Source organism: Oncorhynchus nerka, linkage group LG17 (assembly GCF_034236695.1).
Source record: "Oncorhynchus nerka isolate Pitt River linkage group LG17, Oner_Uvic_2.0, whole genome shotgun sequence".
Classification (NCBI taxonomy): Eukaryota; Metazoa; Chordata; class Actinopteri; order Salmoniformes; family Salmonidae; genus Oncorhynchus; species Oncorhynchus nerka.
The window spans coordinates 7,155,455-7,169,541 of record NC_088412.1 but is presented as its reverse complement, the minus strand read 5'-3'; the positions used below and the strand labels follow the sequence as shown (position 1 = coordinate 7,169,541).

Genomic DNA, 14,087 nt, shown 5'->3' with positions numbered 1-14,087 from the left:
TTACACATTAATGACAGTTACATTACTGACAGTTACACATTAATGACAGTTACATTACTGACAGTTACACATTAATGACAGTTACACATTAATGACAGTTACACATTAATGACAGTTACACATTAATGACAGTTACATTACTGACAGTTACACATTAATGACAGTTACATTACTGACAGTTACACATTAATGACAGTTACACATTAATGACAGTTACACATTAATGACAGTTACATTACTCACAGTTACACATTAATGACAGTTACACATTAATGACAGTTACATTACTGACAGTTACACATTAATGACAGTTACACATTAATGACAGTTACACATTAATGACAGTTACATTAATGACAGTTACACATTAATGACAGTTACATTACTGACAGTTACACATTAATGACAGTTACATTACTGACAGTTACACATTAATGACAGTTACACATTAATGACAGCTACACATTAATGACAGTTACATTACTGACAGTTACACATTAATGACAGTTACATTACTGACAGTTACACATTAATGACAGTTACACATTAATGACAGTTACACATTACTGACAGTTACATTAATGACAGTTACACATTAATGACAGTTACATTACTGACAGTTACACATTAATGACAGTTACATTACTGACAGTTACACATTAATGACAGTTACACATTAATGACAGTTACACATTAATGACAGCTACACATTAATGACAGTTACATTACTGACAGTTACACATTAATGACAGTTACACATTAATGACAGTTACACATTACAGACAGCTACACATTAATGACAGTTACATTACTGACAGTTACACATTAATGACAGTTACACATTAATGACAGTTACATTACTGACAGTTACACATTAATGACAGTTACATTACTGACAGTTACACATTAATGACAGTTACATTACTGACAGTTACACATTAATGACAGTTACACATTAATGACAGTTACACATTAATGACAGTTACATTACTGACAGTTACACATTACAGACAGTTACACATTACAGACAGTTACACATTAATGACAGTTACATTACTGACAGTTACACATGAATGACAGTTACATATTATGGATAGTTTGTATTTGTATTTTTCGTCAAGGCAGCAGCTGCTCTTCCTGGGTTCCGACAAAATTAAGACAGTTATGCAATTTAAAAATATTACAGTATGTTCATGGCTCAGATTTCGGAACACTCACCCTCAGACCCCTACTCCACTACCACATATCCATGTGTACGTGTGTCTACTGTGCGTATGTTATTGTGTGTGTGTGTATAAATGTGTCTATGTTTGTGTTGCTTCACTGTCCTCGCTGTTCCACAAGGTATATTTTTATCTGTTATTACATCTGATTTTACTACTTGAATCAGTGACCTGATGTGGAATAGAGTTCCATGTAGTCATGGCTCTATGTAGTACTGTGGAATAGAGTTCCATGTAGTCATGGCTCTATGTAGTTCTGTGGAATAGAGTTCCATGTAGTCATGGCTCTATGTAGTACTGTGGAATAGAGTTCCATGTAGTCATGGCTCTATGTAGTACTGTGGAATAGAGTTCCATGTAGTCATGGCTCTATGTAGTACTGTGGAATAGAGTTCCATGTAGTCATGGCTCTATGTAGTACTGTGGAATAGAGTTCCATGTAGTCATGGCTCTATGTAGTACTGTGGAATAGAGTTCCATGTAGTCATGGCTCTATGTAGTTCTGTGGAATAGAGTTCCATGTATTCATGGCTCTGTGTAGTACTGTGGAATAGAGTTCCATGTAGTCATGGCTCTATGTAGTACTGTGGAATAGAGTTCCATGTAGTCATGGCTCTATGTAGTACTGTGGAATAGAGTTCCATGTAGTCATGGCTCTGTGTAGTACTGTGGAATAGAGTTCCATGTAGTCACGGCTCTATGTAGTACTGTGGAATAGAGGTCCATGTAGTCATGGCTCTATGTAGTTCTGTGGAATAGAGTTCCATGTAGTCATGGCTCTATGTAGTACTGTGGAATAGAGTTCCATGTGGGCATGGCTCTATGTAGTTCTGTGGAATAGAGTTCCATGTAGTCACGGCTCTGTGTAGTTCTGTGGAATAGAGTTCCATGTAGTCATGGCTCTGTGTAGTACTGTGGAATAGAGTTCCATGTAGTCACGGCTCTATGTAGTACTGTGGAATAGAGGTCCATGTAGTCATGGCTCTATGTAGTTCTGTGGAATAGAGTTCCATGTAGTCATAGCTCTATGTAGTACTGTGGAATAGAGTTCCATGTAGTCATGGCTCTATGTAGTACTGTGGAATAGAGTTCCATGTGGGCATGGCTCTATGTAGTTCTGTGGAATAGAGTTCCATGTAGTCATGGCTCTGTGTAGTACTGTGGAATAGAGTTCCATGTAGTCATGGCTCTGTGTAGTACTGTGGAATAGAGTTCCATGTAGTCATGGCTCTTTGTAGTACTGTGGAATAGAGTTCCATGTAGTCATGGCTCTATGTAGTACTGTGGAATCAATTTCTCTCAGCCAATCATCAGTCATTTGTGTAAGTGCTGTGCTTGTTGAATGTCCTTCCCTATAAGCACGCTGAAAGTCTGTTTTCAATTTGCATACTGTAAAATACCATTGTATCTGGTCAAACACCATTTGAAAATAACGTTTACTAAGGGTTGGAGACAGGCTGATTGGTCACCAATTTGAGTCAGTAAAGGGGGCTTTTACTATTCTTAGGTAGAGGTGTGACTTTTGCTTCCCTCCAGGCCTGAGGGCACACACTTTCTAGTTGGCTTAAATTGAAGATAAATTGAAGATATGGCAAATACGAGAGGCAATATCGTCCGCTATCATCCTCAGTAATCATCCTCAGTAATTTTCCATCCAAGTTGTCAGGTTCCGGTGGCTTGTCATTGTTGATTTTTTTTACCTTTTCCACACACACTATTAAACAAGCTAAGCGTCAGTACAGAGACAAAGTAGAATCTCAATTCAACGGCTCAGACACAAGAGGCATGTGGCAGGGTCTACAGTCAATCACGGACTACAAGAAGAAACCCAGCCCAGTCACGGACCAGGATGTCTTGCTCCCAGGCAGACTAAATAACTTTTTTGCCCGCTTTGAGGACAATACAGTGCCACTGACACGGCCTGCAACGAAAACATGCGGTCTCTCCTTCACTGCAGCCGAGGTGAGTAAGACTTAAACGTGTTAACCCTCGCAAGGCTGCAGGCCCAGACGACATCCCCAGCCGCGCCCTCAGAGCATGCGCAGACCAGCTGGCCGGTGTGTTTACGGACATATTCAATCAATCCCTATACCAGTCTGCTGTTCCCACATGCTTCAAGAGGGCCACCATTGTTCCTGTTCCCAAGAAAGCTAAGGTAACTGAGCTAAACGACTACCGCCCCGTAGCACTCACTTCCGTCATCATGAAGTGCTTTGAGAGACTAGTCAAGGACCATATCACCTCCACCCTACCTGACACCCTAGACCCACTCCAATTTGCTTACCGCCCAAATAGGTCCACAGACGATGCAATCTCAACCACACTGCACACTTCCCTAACCCACCTGGACAAGAAGAATACCTATGTGAGAATGCTGTTCATCGACTACAGCTCGGCATTCAACACCATAGTACCCTCCAAGCTCGTCATCAAGCTCGAGACCCTGGGTCTCGACCCCGCCCTGTGCAACTGGGTACTGGACTTCCTGACGGGCCGCCCCAGGTGGTGAGGGTAGGCAACAACATCTCCTCCCGCTGATCCTCAACACGGGGGCCCCACAAGGGTGCGTTCTGAGCCCTCTCCTGTACTCCCTGTTCACCCACGACTGCGTGGCCACGCACGCTCCAACTCAATCATCAAGTTTGAGGACGACACAACAGTGGTAGGCTTGATTACCAACAACGACGAGACGGCCTACAGGGAGGAGGTGAGGGCCCTCGGAGTGTGGTGTCAGGAAAATAACCTCACACTCAACGTCAACAAAACTAAGGAGATGATTGTGGACTTCAGGAAACAGCAGAGGGAACACCCCCTATCCACATCGATGGAACAGTAGTGGAGAGGGTAGCAAGTTTTAAGTTCCTCGGCATACACATCACAGACAAACTGAATTGGTCCACTCACACTGACAGCGTCGTGAAGAAGGCGCAGCAGCGCCTCTTCAACCTCAGGAGGCTGAAGAAATTCGGCTTGTCACCAAAAGCACTCACAAACTTCTACAGAAGCACAATCGAGAGCATCCTGGCGGGCTGTATCACCGCCTGGTACGGCAACTGCTCCGCCCTCAACCGTAAGGCTCTCCAGAGGGTAGTGAGGTCTGCACAACGCATCACCGGGGGCAAACTACCTGCCCTCCAGGACACCTACACCACCCGATGTTACAGGAAGGCCATAAAGATCATCAAGGACATCAACCACCCGAACCACTGCCTGTTCACCCCGCTATCATCCAGAAGGCGAGGTCAGTACAGGTGCATCAAAGCTGGGACCGAGAGACTGAAAAAACAGCTTCTATCTCAAGGCCATCAGACTGTTAAACAGCCACCACTAACATTGAGTGGCTGCTGCCAACACACTGTCATTGACACTGACCCAACTCCAGCCACTTTAATAATGGGAATTGATGGGAAATGATGTAAATATATCACTAGCCACTTTAAACAATGCTACCTTATATAATGTTACTTACCCTACATTATTCATCTCATATGCATACGTATATACTGTACTCTACATCATCGACTGCATCCTTATGTAATACATGTATCACTAGCCACTTTAACTATGCCACTTTGTTTACTTTGTCTATATACTCATCTCATATGTATATACTGTACTCGATACCATCTACTGTATGCTGCTCTGTACCATCACTCATTCATATATCCTTATGTACATATTCTTTATCCCCTTACACTGTGTATAAGACAGTAGTTTTGGAATTGTTAGTTAGATTACTTGTTGGTTATCACTGCATTGTCGGAACTAGAAGCACAAGCATTTCGCTACACTCGCATTAACATCTGCTAACCATGTATATGTGACAAATAAAATTTGATTTGATTTGATTTGATGTGAATTACAGTTCTCTCTTTCATAATCTGGTCAGATATACTTGGATGTGTAGTGTCGGCGTTTGTTGCTGGCACGTCATACCTAAGTTTTCCAATCTTGTCAAAGAAAAAAAAATCATTTAAGTAAGTTGGCAATATCAGTTGGTTTTGTGATGAATCATCTGATTCGTTGAATGTCATTTATCTTTGTTTCATAGTGTAGTTTCTTCTTCTTTTTTATTCATTTTATTCGCATGATTCCTCAATTTGCAGCACATTTGCCAATCGGTTGTGCAGCCAGACTTATTTCCTTTTGCCTCATCCCTCTCAACCATCACATTTTTTTCAATTCCTCATCAATCCACAAGGATTTAACAGGTTTTTACAGTCATTTTCTTAATGGGTACCTGCTTATTAGTAACTGGGATGAGCAAGTTCATAAATGTGTCAAGTGCAGCGTCTGTTTGCTCCTCATTACACACCACAGACCAGCAGATATTCTTTACATCATCAACATGGGAATCACTACAAAACGTATTGTATGACCTCTTATACACTATATTAGCCCCAGCCTTTGGAACTGTGGTTTTCCTAGATATGGCTACTATATTGTGATCACTACATCCAATGGATCTGGATACTGCTTTCAAGCACATTTCTGCAGCATTAGTAACGATGTGATCACCCCCCCCCCCCCCCCCCTTAAAAGACCTAGATGCACTATTGTAAAGTGGCTGTTCCACTGGATGTCATAAGGTGAAAGCACCAATTTGTAAGTCGCTCTGGATAAGAGCGTCTGCTAAATGACTTAAATGTTCAATGTAAATGTACATGTTGATGAATTCATTCCTGTGCTGTTTGTAAATACCCTGGTAGGTTCACTGATCCAGGTTGCAGTTTGAAGCTTTTTATTTTGTATTTTTGTCTTTATTTTATTTCACCTTTATTTAACCAGGTAGGTTAAGAGTTGAGTTGAGAACAAGTTCTCGTTTATAACTGCGACCTGGCCAAGATAAAGCAAAGCAGTTTGACACAAACAACAACACAGAGTTACACATGAAATAAACAAAACATACAGTCAATAATACAGTAGAAAAAGGTATATATACAGTGTGTGTAAATGAGGTAGGATAATACAGTAAAATAATGTTTAAAAAAGGGAAAAAAATAGTAATAAAAAATAAGTCTATATACAGCAAATGAGGTAAGATAAGGGAGGTAGGACAATAAAATAGGCCATAGTGGCAATTATGATATAACAATTAAAAACTGGAGTGATAGATGTGCAAGTAGAGATACTGGGGTGCAAAAGAGCAAAATTCATATATAAATACAGTTTGGGGATGAGGTAGTTGGATGGGCTATTTACAGATGGGCTATGTACAGGTGCAATGATCTGTGAGCTGCTCTGACAGCTGATGCTTGAAGTTAGTGAGGGAGATAAGAGTCTCCAGCTTCTGAGATTTTTGCAGTTTGTTTTTTTGCAGTTTGTTCCAGTAATTGGCAGCAGAGAACTGGAAGGAAAGGTGGCCAAAGTAGAAATTGGCTTTGGGGATGACCAGTGAAATATACCTGCTGGAGCGTGTGCTACGGGTAGGTGTTGCTATGGTGACCAGTGAACTGAGATAAGGTGGGGCTTTACCTAGCATAGACTTATAGATGACCTGGAGCCAGTGGGTTTGGCGATGACTATGTAGTGAGGCCCAGCCAACGAGAGCGTACAGGTCGCGGTGGTGGGTAGTATATGGCGCTTTGGTGATAAAAATGGATGGCACTGTGATAGACTGCATCCAGTTTGTTGAGTAGAGTGTTAGGGGATATTTTGTAAAGGACATCGCCGAAGTTAAAGGATCGGTAGGTCAGTTTTACGAGGGTTTGTTTGGCGGCATGAGGGAAGGAGACTTAAAAAAAAAAAAGTCTGCTTAAAAGAGCCGCTAACCTAGCTAAAAACTGCTAACGTTAGCCTATAACCCTCGGGCAAGTAAACAATTGGCGCATTGAAACTCTCAGTGATTCCGGTTTCTCCCGATACAAAGCGTAGTAGATACAACTCCTACCACGCTGGAACCGTTAACAGACTTGGAAAACTCCTCTGGGACTAGCTTCGTTATCTTGACGGCTAACGTTAGCAGTTCAGCTAGGTTAGCGGCTCTTTCAAGCGGACTTTAATCTGTCAGTCAAGCGGGATTCCGGGACAAGAAATAATGGCTGTTAAAAGCTAACGGCGCCGCGGCAAAAAACAAGTTCGGCAATTTATGTTGAACAAAGGTTGTTATGTTTTAGTTAAAATAACAAACTGAGTCGTTCCAACTGGTACAGTGTTCAGCTGCGCACTCTGATGACATAGTGAGGGAGCGGACATCGTTACATATTACTGACATCACACCGACTGTTATTATCTATCTATTATCTATTATTATCTATGCATAGTCACTTTAATAACTCTGCCTACATGTACATATTACTGACATCACACCGACTGTTATTATCTATCTATTATCTATTATTATCTATGCATAGTCACTTTAATAACTCTGCCTACATGTACATATTACCTCAATTACCTCGACACCCCCTGCACATTGACTCTGTAGCGGTACCCCCCTGTATATAATCTCACTATTGTTATTTACTGCTGCTATTTAATTATTTGTTTTTCTTATCTCTTACTTTTTGCTGTTGTATTTTCTTAAAACTGAATTGTTGGTTTAATAAGGGCTTTGTAAGTAAGCATTTCACTGTAAGGTCTACTACACCTGTTGTATTCAGCATTTCACTGTGAGGTTCTACACCTGTAGTATTCAGCATTTCACTGTAATGTCTACTACACCTGTTGTATTCAGCATTTCACTGTGAGGTTCTACACCTGTAGTATTCAGCATTTCACTGTAAGGTCTACTACACCTGTTGTATTCAGCATTTCACTGTAAGGTCTACTACACCTGTTGTATTCAGCATTTCACTGTAAGGTCTACTACACCTGTTGTATTCAGCATTTCACAGTCTACTACACCTGTTGTATTCAGCATTTCACTGTAAGGTCTACTACACCTGTTGTATTCAGCATTTCACAGGTCTACTCACCTGTTGTATTCAGCATTTCACTGTAAGGTCTACTACACCTGTTGTATTCAGCATTTCACTGTAAGGTCTACTACACCTGTTGTATTCAGCATTTCACTGAAAGGTCTACTACACCTGTTGTCTTCAGTATTTCACTGTAAGGTCTACTACACCTGTTGTATTCAGCATTTCACTGTAAGGTCTACTACACCTGTTGTATTCAGCATTTCACTGTAAGGTCTACTACACCTGTTGTATTCAGCATTTCACTGTAAGGTCTACTACACCTGTTGTATTCAGCATTTCACTGTAATGTCTACTACACCTGTTGTATTCAGCATTTCACTGTGAGGTTCTACACCTGTTGTATTCAGCATTTCACTGTAAGGTCTACTACACCTCTTGTATTCAGCATTTCACTGTAAGGTCTACTACACCTGTTGTATTCGGCGCATGTGACAAATACAATTTGATTTGACAGTTCTACATCTATATTAATGATTGTTAGATATTACTGACAGTTACCCACACATCAGTGCATATACATAAGATAAGAATGATTTAGGTCAGATAGAGGAGAGGCATTGTGCTGTGAGGTAGTGCTTTTGTTAGGAGAAAGGCAGTTCCATGTGATCCTGTATAATACTGTGCGTTGCCTTGAATTTGCTCTGGATTTGGGGACAGTGAAGAGACCCCTGGTTGCATGTCTGGTGGGGTAAGTATGTCTGTCAGAGCTATATGATATGTAAATTGATTATACAGACAATATTGCATTTTTAACAAATTCATATTTTCTCACAAAAACAATAATTGATACAGTCAATCTCTACTCTGTTTGCCCCAGGCTAAGGCAGTTGTTCGCCCCAGGCTAAGGCAGTTGTTAGCCCCAGGCTAAGGCAGTTGTTAGCCCCAGGCTAAGGCAGTTGTTCGCCCCAGGCTAAGGCAGTTGTTAGCCCCAGGCTAAGGCAGTTGTTTGCCCCAGGCTAAGGCAGTTGTTCGCCCAGGCTAAGGCAGCTGTTAGCCCCAGGCTAAGGCAGTTGTTTGCCCCAGGCTAAGGCAGTTGTTTGCCCCAGGCTAAGGCAGTTGTTCGCCCCAGGCTAAGGCAGTTGTTAGCCCCAGGCTAAGGCAGTTGTTCGCCCCAGGCTAAGGCAGTTGTTAGCCCCAGGCTAAGGCAGTTGTTTGCCCCAGGCTAAGGCAGTTGTTCGCCCCAGGCTAAGGCAGCTGTTAGCCCCAGGCTAAGGCAGTTGTTCGCCCCAGGCTAAGGCAGAAGGCAGTTGTTCGCCCCAGGCTAAGGCAGTTGTTACCCCAGGCTAAGGCAGTTGTTAGCCCCAGGCTAAGGCAGTTGTTCGCCCCAGGCTAAGGCAGTTGTTAGCCCCAGGCTAAGGCAGTTGTTTGCCCCAGGCTAAGGCAGTTGTTCGCCCCAGGCTAAGGCAGCTGTTATCCCCAGGCTAAGGCAGTTGTTCGCCCCAGGCTAAGGCAGAAGGCAGTTGTTCGCCCCAGGCTAAGGCAGTTGTTACCCCAGGCTAAGGCAGTTGTTAGCCCCAGGCTAAGGCAGTTGTTCGCCCCATACTAAGGCAGTTGTTAGCCCCAGGCTAAGGCAGTTGTTTGCCCCAGGCTAAGGCAGTTGTTCGCCCCAGGCTAAGGCAGCTGTTAGCCCCAGGCTAAGGCAGTTGTTCGCCCCAGGCTAAGGCAGTTGTTAGCCCCAGGCTAAGGCAGTTGTTAGCCCCAGGCTAAGGCAGTTGTTAACCCCAGGCTAAGGCAGTTGTTTGCCCCAGGCTAAGGCAGTTGTTCGCCCAGGCTAAGGCAGCTGTTAGCCCCAGGCTAAGGCAGTTGTTTGCCCCAGGCTAAGGCAGTTGTTTGCCCCAGGCTAAGGCAGTTGTTCGCCCCAGGCTAAGGCAGTTGTTAGCCCCAGGCTAAGGCAGTTGTTCGCCCCAGGCTAAGGCAGTTGTTAGCCCCAGGCTAAGGCAGTTGTTTGCCCCAGGCTAAGGCAGTTGTTCGCCCCAGGCTAAGGCAGCTGTTAGCCCCAGGCTAAGGCAGTTGTTCGCCCCAGGCTAAGGCAGAAGGCAGTTGTTCGCCCCAGGCTAAGGCAGTTGTTACCCCAGGCTAAGGCAGTTGTTAGCCCCAGGCTAAGGCAGTTGTTCGCCCCAGGCTAAGGCAGTTGTTAGCCCCAGGCTAAGGCAGTTGTTTGCCCCAGGCTAAGGCAGTTGTTCGCCCCAGGCTAAGGCAGCTGTTAGCCCCAGGCTAAGGCAGTTGTTCGCCCCAGGCTAAGGCAGAAGGCAGTTGTTCGCCCCAGGCTAAGGCAGTTGTTACCCCAGGCTAAGGCAGTTGTTAGCCCCAGGCTAAGGCAGTTGTTCGCCCCAGGCTAAGGCAGTTGTTAGCCCCAGGCTAAGGCAGTTGTTTGCCCCAGGCTAAGGCAGTTGTTCGCCCCAGGCTAAGGCAGCTGTTAGCCCCAGGCTAAGGCAGTTGTTCGCCCCAGGCTAAGGCAGTTGTTAGCCCCAGGCTAAGGCAGTTGTTAGCCCCAGGCTAAGGCAGTTGTTAACCCCAGGCTAAGGCAGTTGTTTGCCCCAGGCTAAGGCAGTTGTTAGCCCCAGGCTAAGGCAGTTGTTAGCCCCAGGCTAAGGCAGTTGTTAGCCCCAGGCTAAGGCAGTTGTTTGCCCCAGGCTAAGGCAGTTGTTCGCCCCAGGCTAAGGCAGCTGTTAGCCCCAGGCTAAGGCAGTTGTTCGCCCCAGGCTAAGGCAGTTGTTAGCCCCAGGCTAAGGCAGTTGTTAGCCCCAGGCTAAGGCAGTTGTTAACCCCAGGCTAAGGCAGTTGTTTGCCCCAGGCTAAGGCAGTTGTTAGCCCCAGGCTAAGGCAGTTGTTTGCCCCAGGCTAAGGCAGTTGTTTGCCCCAGGCTAAGACAGTTGTTAGTCCCAGGCTAAGGCAGTTGTTAGCCCCAGGCTAAGGCAGTTGTTAGCCCCAGGCTAAGGCAGTTGTTTGCCCCAGGCTAAGGCAGTTGTTAGTCCCAGGCTAAGGCAGTTGTTAGCCCCAGGCTAAGGCAGTTGTTTGCCCCAGGCTAAGGCAGTTGTTAGTCCCAGGCTAAGGCAGTTGTTAGCCCCAGGCTAAGGCAGCTGTTAGCTCCAGGCTAAGGCAGCTGTTAGCCCCAGGCTAAGGCAGTTGTTAGCCCCAGGCTAAGGCAGCTGTTAGCCCCAGGCTAAGGCAGTTGTTCGCCCCAGGCTAAGGCAGTTGTTAGCTCCAGGCTAAGGCAGCTGTTAGCCCCAGGCTTAGGCATTTGTTAGCCCCAGGCTAAGGCAGCTGTTACCCCCAGGCTAAGGCAGTTGTTAGCCCCAGGCTAAGGCAGTTGTTAGCCCCAGGCTAAGGCAGCTGTTAGCCCCAGGCTAAGGCAGTTGTTAGCCCAAGGCTAAGGCAGCTGTTAGCCCCAGGCTAAGGCAGTTGTTAACCCCAGGCTAAGGCAGTTGTTAACATTTCCCATTGTCCTACACTCCTAGATAAAAATGCTGTCAAAGGGTTCTTCGGTTGTCCGCATAGGAGAGCCCTTTATGGTTCCATGTAAAACACTTTTGAGTTCCATGTAGAACCCTCTCCGGAGAAAATCCCACATAGAACCCCAAAGATTCATCCTATGGGTGACAGCCCAAAAAAACGTTTAGGTTCTAGATAGCATCTTTTTTTAAGAGTGTACCAATAACTTTTAACCCCAAGATATCACATCTATAACTGTTTTCACACTCTATCTTGCTCTCTTCTTTGTAAGGGAGAGGTGCCTAAGCACTGATCAGTGAGATTTTAAAATGTGAGTGTTTTGAGACAGAGGGGGAAGAAAGAGAGAGAGAGAAAAATAAAATAGTTTATCCAACACTAACAGATAAATTCTTGACATTCCGAACTGAGTAGCAGCTTAATCTATCAAAGACTGGGAGAGAGGGGAGAGAGAGAGAGAGAGAGAGAGAGAGAGAGAGAGAGATGTAAACATATGTTTCTCATGCCAATAAAGCCCCTTAAATTGAAATTGAATTGAGAGAGAGAGAGAGAGAGACATACAGAGAGAGATAGAGAGAGATGATGAGAGATAGAGAGAGAGAGGGTGAGAAAGAGAGGGTGAGAGATTGAGAGAGAGGGTGAGAGATAGACAGAGAGGGTGAGAGATAGAGAGAGGGGTGAGAGATAGAGAGAGAGAGACAGACAGAGAGAGATGGTGAGAGATAGAGAGAGAGGGTGAGAGATTGAGAGAGAGAGAGAGAGAGAGAGAGAGAGAGGAGAGAGAGAGAGAGAGAGAGAGAGAGAGAGAGAGAGAGAGGGAGCGGTCTGGGGTTTTGTGGGTAGAGAAAAAAATCTAAAAAGGTACTTCTCCCCACAGGAGAACCCTTTGAAGAACCCCTTTTGGTTCCAGGTAGAACCATTTTGGTTCCAGGGGTTCCAGGTAGAACCCTTTTGGTTCCAGGTAGAACACCCTCCACCCCCTTCTCCACCTCTTCATTCTCACACTCACTCAACCCCCCAAAAAAAAAATTGCTACCTTTTAGTGAAAATATGGGTGCGTGTGTTAATGGGGATTATGGGGTTGAATCATGTGTTTGGGATTTAGGGAGCTTTCGCTGAGAAGGGGTGAATATGCTCCCACGTCCCTGGATGGAGTGAGAGGAGGGGAGTGGGGGATGAAAGGAGGAGTGGAGGTGAGAGGGGGGGAAAGAAGAGATTAATTAGGGATTAATTATTTCACACACCAACACTGAAACCAGCATTAGCTTCCAGTATACCCAGTAAACTACGCAACACCCATACTAGCTTCCAGTATACCTAGTAAAATACGCAACACCAGTACTAGCTTCCAGTATACCCAGGAAACTACGCAACACCCGTACTAGCTTCCAGTATACCTAGTAAAATACGCAACACCAGTACTAGCTTCCAGTATACCCAGTAAACTACGCAACATCCGTAATAGCTTCCAGTATACCTAGTAAACTACGCAAAACCAGTACTAGCTTCCAGTATACCTAGTAAACTACGCAAAACCAGTACTAGCTTCCAGTATACCCAGTAAACTACGCAACACCCGGTCTAGCTTCCAGTATAATGAGTCGCTGGTGCATGATGAAGGAGGAGGAGGAAAGAAGGAGAAGGTAAAGGAGGTGAAGGATGAGGAGGAGGTGAAGGAGGTGAAAGAGGAGGAGGTGAAAGAGGAGGAGGTGAAAGGGGAGGAGGTGAAAGGGGAGGAGGTGAAAGAGGAGGAGGTGAAGGAGGAGGAGGTGAAAGAGGAGGTGAAGAAGGAGAAGGTGAAGGAGGAGGAGGAGGTGAAGGAGGAGATGAAGAAGGAGGAGGAGTTTAAGAAGGAGGAGGTATTTTGGTACTAATGAAAGTAGTAATACGTAGTATATTAGGAATATTTTTTTAAATACGACAGAAAATGAGGGGAAGTGATGAAAAAGTAGAAACGCAACCCAAGTATGTCTGGGTAATTAAATTACAAACCAAGTATGTCTGGATAATTAAATTACAAACCAAGTATGTCTGGGTAATTAAATTACAGCCCAAGTATGTAATTCAATTATAACCAAGTATGTCTGGGTAATTAAATTCCCAAGTATGGGTATTTAAATTACAACCCAAGTACAACCCAAGTATGTCTTGGTAATTAAATTACAACCCATGTCTACAGCCCAAGAATGTCTGGTATGTCTGGGTAATTAAATTACAGCCCAAGTATGTCTGGGTGATTAAATTACAAACCAAGTATGTCTGGGTAATTAAATTACAACCCAAGTATGTCTGGGTAATTAAATTACAAACCAAGTATGTCTGGGTAATTACATTACAGCCCAAGTATGTCTTGGTAATTAAATTACAGCCCAAATATGTCTGGGTAATTAAATTACAAACCAAGTATGTCTGAGTAATTAAATTACAACCAAAGTATGTCTGGGTAATTAAATTACAGCCCAAATATGTCTGGGTAATTAAATGACAAACC

General features: G+C 44.2%; 1 protein-coding gene across 5 annotated transcripts in view; it reads left to right on the top strand.

Moving 5' to 3' along the window:
- Nucleotides 1–14,087, top strand: part of LOC115125487 (myelin regulatory factor) — a 129,016-nt gene that overhangs the window by 63,752 nt on the left and 51,177 nt on the right. The window lies entirely within an intron of this gene.